This window comes from Petaurus breviceps, unplaced genomic scaffold (genome assembly GCF_028583685.1).
Source record: "Petaurus breviceps papuanus isolate PSGF00001 unplaced genomic scaffold, PetGlider_PUasm1.0 176, whole genome shotgun sequence".
Taxonomy (NCBI): Eukaryota; Metazoa; Chordata; class Mammalia; order Diprotodontia; family Petauridae; genus Petaurus; species Petaurus breviceps.
Window position 1 is genome coordinate 11,191,158 of NW_027185771.1, and position 7,852 is coordinate 11,199,009.

A 7,852-nucleotide genomic window follows, 5' to 3' on the forward strand; every position below is an offset into this window, starting at 1 on the left:
TCTTGGCATACCTCCTATTTTTGTCTATTTATTTTATTTACTTTTTAAAGTTTCATTAATATTTTTGTTTTTACATTACAAACATCTACAAACTACCGTCATTTTGTGAGAGATCTCTTATAATAAAATAAAATAATCATCTGGAACTGTGTGCAACTGTAGGAACACCCCTATTCTATTTTTAAAAGTTTTACTTAATAGAAATTGATTTTATCTCCCTCCAAACCCCAGCCCACTGAAAAGACAAAGAAAAAAATTCCTCATAACAATTATTCATACAAGAAAAACAAATTCTCTCAATGCTTGTAAACCATATATATATATATATATATATATACAAGCACACATATATATGTACTTTTATATATTTACACTTGCATATCATATATGTATATTTGTTTTATATTTATGTGTATATATACATGTATACACACATACATATATATGCATATATACATAAATATTTCTATACCCTCAATCTGTCACCTCTCTGACATAGATAGCATATTTCATCACCAATCCTCTAGAATCGTGAATTGTCACATTATCAATCAGTGTTCTTTCAGCTTTCATAGTTGTTTGTCTTTATAGTGTTATTATTGTATAAGTTATTCATGTTCTGCTCATTTCATTCTTCATCAATTTACAAAAGCCCCCCAATTTTTTAAATATTAATATTGATGTTACATTATAGATTTTCTTCTGGTTTTGCTTACATCACTTTGCATCAGTCCTTAGAAGTCTTTCTACGTCTTTCTGAAATCCTCTCTTTCCTCATTTCTTACAGCACCATAGTATCCCATCACATTCAAATACCACAATTTATTTAGCAATTCTCCAATTTACGGGCATCCCTTTAGTTTCCAGTTGATTTTTTTGCCACCTTGAAAAGAATTGCTATGATATTTTTATCCACATAAAGCCTCTTCCTAGTTCCTTGATCTCTCTTGGGTACAGGTCAAGGAGTGGTAGAGCTGAGTCAAAAGACACACACTGTTCAGTAACTTTTTGTGTATAATTCCAAAATACTTTCCAGAATGGTTGTACCCCTTCACATGCCCACCAATAGTGTATGAGTGTCCCAGTTTTCCCATAGCTCTCCCAACATGGATGATTTTCCACTTCTGTCATCTTTCCCAATTTTATGGGCATGAGGTGGAATCTCAGAGTTGCTTTAATTTGCATCTCTCTAATTAGTAATGATTTGGACTATTTTTCCATCTGGCTATAAGATGGCCTAGGTTTCTTCCCTTGAGTCTGTTTATATCCTTAGGTAATTTTTCAATTGAAAATAGCTTTTATTCTTATAAATATAAATCTGTTCCTAATTAAAATTAAAATATATCTTGGAAATAAGATCTTTATCAGACAAACTTCCTTGAAAGATTTTTTTGGTTCCTAGTTGCTTCCCTATTAAATCTTAGCTATATTGGATTTGTTTATGTCAAAACTTTTTAATTTCATGTAACCAAAATTAGCCATTTTCTCTTCTGTAATCCTCCCCTCCATCTCTTGCTTGATCGTGAAATTTGGGTTTATTTTTCCTATCCATGGATCTGATGTAGATATTTTTTTCCATGTTTCTTTAATTTGTTCATGATGTTACCTTGTATCCATTTGGACTTTATCTTTGTATAAAGTGTGATGTGCTGATGTAAATTTGATTTCTTTCATATTCCTGTCCAATTTTCTCAAGCTGTTTTTTTTTAAATCAAATAGTGAGTCCTTATGCCAATGATTGGAGCTTTTGTGTTTATCAAATACAATGGTACAATATTCCATATATTTTCTTCTGTACATTGTGCTCCTAATTTAATCAGTCCCTCTATTTTTGGACAGTACCAAACTGTCTTGAGAATTACCACCTTGTGGCATAGTTTGAGATCTGGTACTGCCGTACCCACTTCTTTTCATTATTTCTCATCTACATTGTATATAATATACGTTGTATCTACCCAGTGGCATAAATATCATCTTCTCCATCAGAAAGTGAGTCCCTTAAAGGCAAAGATAGTTTTGCGGGTTTTTTGGCTGTTTGATTTGGTTTTTGCCTTTCTTTGTATGCTTAGCACTCAGCCAAGTTGCAGGAATATAGTAAGCCTCAGCCTCTAGATTTCTGAGCAGCAAAGATTCTCGCTCTGAAGGGAAACTCTAAGCCACATCCACCGGGCCACAGCTTCAGGGCACCCAAGAGTCTGCCAACAATTTAACATGCATTTATTGCCACTAGATACAAGGCACTAAACAATGGAGGTGCAAAGAAAGTCACCAAACAATCCCTGCTCTCAAAGACCTCCAGGTCCTATGAAGGGTCCCCTAGACCTCAGTGGCCCCCAAGATCAGGAGCTAAGTGTATGTGCTCACAAGCTGGACTATCTCTTGGGTATGTCTCACTGTGTTGGAACAAACCCATAGACCAGGTCTAGAACTTATGTTCAAGTCATGTCTAGAGACCTAATCACCACCTTGTCCTTCCACAGGCACTGAAGACTTTGAAATAGAAGAAATCTTGTCTGTCTGGTGTCCAGGATCTGAATTTGTTCCATGCTCATTAGATGCCCCCCATTGAGTGGGCATTGCCCATCCTATGGCCATCTTAACAATTGTACAGCAATAGAATTCCTCTTGTCTCCCACACCTGAACTATTGTGACAACCTCTTAACTCATCTTTCCTCTCTAATCCATCTTCTACGTAGCTGCCAAATTAATATCCTAAGAACACAAATCTTTCCGCCAAATTGATATCCTAAAAGCATAAGTCTTTCTGTACTATCCTTTTTACCAAAAAAATAATCTTTCATGTGTCCCTATTGCCTCTAGAATAAAAAAGGAGATCTTCAATCTGGCAGTGAACGCTTTCTATAATGTGGCTCCCAATTACTAATGTCTTAGTTTCTATTAGTCTCCACACCTTCTCTTTTCCAAAGTAGTACCCCAAGTAGCCACTCCCCAAACATGACATTCTGTCTCCACTTTTGTATAAATCACCCCCATACTCTAATTCATTCCCTCCTCACTTCCACCTCCTAGACTTCCCACAGCTCAGTTGTGACATCTCCTACATGAAGCCATCCCTGATTTCCCTCCTCCTTGCCTCCACTCCAGATTATTAGTTCTGCCATTTCATTGATGTCATCTACATCTACTTAGTACTTATTTGCTTTGGGGTTGTATTTCCACTACCAGACCAGAATAGAGTGTAAGTTCCTTGAGGGCAGAGATGTTTTATTTTTGTCTTTGTTTTCCCAGTCTTTCACAGAGTGATTTGAACATCTTAATAAATGTTTATTGGCTTGAATGAAATAGAATTTGATCCCCTACTTTATCAGTTTAAAAATCAATAAATGAAGCCCAGCAATGAAAATTGACTGTAATTCTGGTTTCCTGATTCCCTGTTCAAAGTTCTCATTCCTACAACATGCTGTTGACCAGTGATGGAAGTTTAAATTCTGTGGGCAACTAGATGGCACAGTGAATACAGTGCCAGCCCCAGAGTCAGGAGTACCTGAGTTCAAATTTGACCTCAGACACTTAACACAAAAACGAGCCATGTCACCTTGGGCAAGTCACTTAACCCCAATTGCCCTGCCTTCCCCCTCATAAAAAAAGTAAAAAAAATAAAATAAAAAAATAAAATAAATTTTTTTAAAAAATAATAAGTTTAAATTCTGGGTCCCAGAACAAGCATTTCAGAAAAAGGTCTCCCTCTTTCTCTCTTATGAATTACCAAATGATCATCTCTCCAACATAGACAGTACCAACCTATGGCTGGACCAACAAGACAGTCTTTTCCTTTTGCCTGCTCCTGACCACTACTTTGGAGGGAAAGTCTTGACTTCTGTTTCGTTTCTTTGGTAATTGTCTCACTCTCACACAGTATAAAATTAGAACAGCCCAAAGTTTCAGGAACAAATACCTGTGTCTGTCCCTTCAGCTGCAAGAAAAAGAAACTAGACAGGGACTTTCCTTCTCTGCTACCAGCTGGGGCTCAACTCGGATGCTGTGCTTGGAGTGGGAGGGACAGTGGAGGAGGAGAAGAGGGGAAGATCCACTGCCCACCTGGTCATCCTTCAGGATATCATGGGATGCACTCCTACACATTCTTCTTTCTAGAGTAATGTTCTCAGGGCAGAAGACCAGAGCTTGTAGTAACCAAAAACTCTAATACAACCCACTCCCTAAAAAAGAAACAGAAGGCAAAAAACTAACACAACCCACTCCCCAAAGAAGAAACACAAGACAAAAAATCCCTCATTCATTTTTCTTAGGACGAGTCAATAACACTTTATCAAACACTTCCCACTACATATTCCATCAGGGAATACTGGATCTAAGACCCTCCTACATTAAAACTGACAGCTAAAACAAACTTACATCAGAGATACTTGCCTCTCTGTCTATATGTAATATTTTGTAACCATAAGACACACAAACTGATCAATATTATTAGTATTCTGAATCTATGACTGTAACTACAACAATAACTTGTATCTTACATGGTTTTAAGACTGACAAGTGATTTTTATCTGTTTTTTTAATTGAAATTAATAACAACCCTGTAAGGTGGGTGTTATCATCATTCCCATTTTACAGATGAGGACACTGAGGCACAGAGAGGTTAAATGATGTACCCATTTACACTTAGTAAATGTCTCACCTTTGACTCCAAGAAGCTGTAGTATCCACAACGGCCACACCCTGGTAAAATCGTCTTGACAGATGAGTTAAACCAGTTAGAGGGATGCCTGCTCTAAGCACAGGAAGAATTCCTTCAGTGGAACAGGGAAATGAGAATAATTTGTTCCAACGGCCATGAAGACACCTCGGGGGGGGGGGCACTGTGGAGCACCGAGAGCTTGGTCAGACATTGAAGACACTAGGGTCACCCACTGCACCCCAAGGCCATTGCCAGTCTTCCTGTCTTTGGTCCTGCCACTGGACTTCGATGACTCTGGAAGAGAGAATGAGACTGATGGCTTCGTGCAACTCTGCCGCACTTAAATCCAATTCACACACAAGTCAGAACGTGACCCATGATGGTCCTCTATGAAAATGAAGAATAAAGAATAACAACAACAATGACAAATGGCTATAGCAGGATTTGAACTCAGGTCAAACATTCCCACCACAGAACCACTATTGCAACAGATTAGAGACTCATCAGCTCTCTGGTTGGCCACCAGTGATGAGATTTTTTTTTAGCCATGGTAATTGATTCCAGGTCCAGTTCTCTATCCCCTATACCACCTATGGGGCAGTTAAGGAAGATCCAAGTTCAAATATAACATCAGACATTTGCTAGCTGTGTGACCCTGGGCAAATCACTTAACTTCTGTTTGTCTCAGTTCCTCATCTGTAAAATGGGGACACACTAGAGAAGGAAATGGCAAACCACTCCCATATCTTTGCCAAGAAAGCTCTGTGGACAAAGTCCATGGGGTCACATAGAGTCAGACACATCTGAAAAACTGAACAGCTCATGAGGGGCATAGAAGAAATAATCACACAGATGAGATCATATATTTTTTAATTATTTTGAGTGATTATGTTCCAAGTATCCAGTGAATGGGACAGTTAATAAATATGATAGATTAATAAATGAGTGATTGATAAATATTAATAATCAATTACACAAAATATATTATAATTTGTATAGGGACACTGAGGTTAGATGACTTTAAAATGATTAGATATTAATCGATATAATTGTGGTCAGGGGTATCATGGCAAAGGTGGGATAACAGAAGCCATGCATCAAAGTAGACAAAGCATTGGATTGAGAGTACCTGGGCTCAGTTCCTGGCTTTAATACTTATTACTTGTGTGACACTGAACAAATTCCTCTTCTCCCAGTTTTCTCTTCTATAAAATAATGAAGTTGAGATAGACGGTCTCTAAGACTCTCTTTCAGCTCTATATCCTGTGGTCTAAATCCTATGGAGCCGGAGCTGGGCCTTGAAGGATTCAGAGGATGTAACTAAAGGGAAATAAAGGAGGGATAAGGCTAAGAAGGATGAGTTCAGGAAAGAGGGTGATTCTGACAGATTGGAAAGCCATTCATTGCTTGGAAGGAAGGAAGGCCGTTCCCTAGGGAGAATGATAAGATCACAGACTTGAAGGCAGAAGTGAGAACACTGTGCTTGTATACAGATTTGCTTGGGTTCAAATTCCACTGGCACCACTTACTCAGACCCAAATCATTTAACTGCCCTGGGTTGGATTAGACAATCACTAAAGGCAAACTAGATGGCTCAATAAATAGAGCACTGGGCCTAGAGTCAGGAAGACCTGAGTTCAAATCCAGACTCACACATAAAGTAGCTGTGTGACCCTGGGCAAGTCACTTCACCTCTATTTGCCTTAATCCAATGAAGGAAATGGCTAAACTACTCCACTATCTTTGCCAAGAATACCTTATGGACAGTGTGGTCCACAGGGTCACGAAGAGTCAGACACACTTGAACAACAACAAAAATCTCTTCCAGCTCACCTACTCAGTGATTCCAGGCTGTTCCAGAGAGCAGAGCTGGAATCAGTCATAGTAGTTACAGAAAGGCAATCGAACTAATCTGCCTATATAACATCTATCTGTCTATCTACACATCTATCTGTCCGTCTATCTACAAATCTATCATCTCTCTATCTACCCATCCATCCGTCTATCTATCCACAAATCTACCATCTCTCTATCCATCCATCCACTCGTCCATGCATTTGTCCATACATCCATCTTTCTATCTATCCACAAATCTATCATGTCTCTATCCATCCATATGTCCATCCATTCGTCCATCTGTCTGTCTTTCCACACATCTATCATCTCTCTCTCTCTATCCATACAGATACACACACATGTATACCCTATCATATTACATGATGTCTCTCTAACGCTTCTTACATCGAATTTGAACTGATGTTCACAGACCTTCTAGTCAACAGCTCTCCTCTCAGCCATCTCCCATCATATTCTTCCTTGTCCTTTCTAGCTCTGATTACACGATCCTATTATGTATGCATCTGTCTGTCTATCTTGTATCCTTCTTGTGGGTAGGGAGAGTTTCACTTTTGTCTCAGGATCTCCAGTGCCAAGCACAGTGCCTGGTGCATAGTAGGTGCTTAATGATGCCTACTTATTAGTTAATTGATTGCCTTTCTGTAACTACTGTGACTGATCCCAGCTCTGCTCTCTGGAACAGCCTGGAATCACTGAGTATATGAGCTAGAAGAGATTTTTGTTGTTGTTCAAGTGTGTCTGACTCTTCGTGACCCTGTGGACCACACTGTCCATAAGGTATTCTTGGCAAAGATAGTGGAGTAGTTTAGCCGTTTCCTTCTCCATTGAATTAAGGCAAACAGAGGTGAAGTGACTTGCCGAGGGTCACACAGGTACTTTGTGTATGAGGCTGGATTTGTGTATGAGGCAGGTATGTCAGGTCTTCCTGACTCCAGGTCCAGAGCTCTATCTCCTGAGCCATCCAGCTTGCCTTTAGTGATTGTCTAATCCAACCCAGGGCAGTTAAATGATTTAGATTTGAGTAAGTGGTGATGGTAGAGTTTGAATTCAAGCAAATCTGTATGCATACAGATTAGATAAATGATAGATGTTAGGGAGATCAGTAAATAGATGTGTAGATAGATAGTCAGACAGACAGATGGACAGATGGATGGATATACGGATGAATGGATGGATGGATGGATGGATGGATGGATGGATGGATGGACCAGAGAAAGAGAGATAGAATGAATATGTGGATAGATGGACAGATAGATAGATAGATATAGAAATAGATAGACAGACAGACAGAGATAGATAGATAGATAGATAGATAGATAGATAGATAGATAGATAGA

At 38.8% G+C, this 7,852-nt stretch overlaps 1 long non-coding RNA gene across 2 annotated transcripts in view; it reads right to left on the reverse strand.

Moving 5' to 3' along the window:
• LOC138159590 (uncharacterized) overlaps positions 1–7,852 on the reverse strand; it is a 128,422-nt gene that overhangs the window by 16,135 nt on the left and 104,435 nt on the right. The window contains exon 2 of one of the 2 annotated variants that reach the window (XR_011167919.1): positions 4,659–4,952. The exons of the other annotated variant lie outside the window; for it this stretch is intronic. This is a non-coding gene — a long non-coding RNA (uncharacterized lncRNA). The remainder of the gene's footprint in view (positions 1–4,658; positions 4,953–7,852) is intronic. 2 annotated transcript variants of the gene reach the window in all.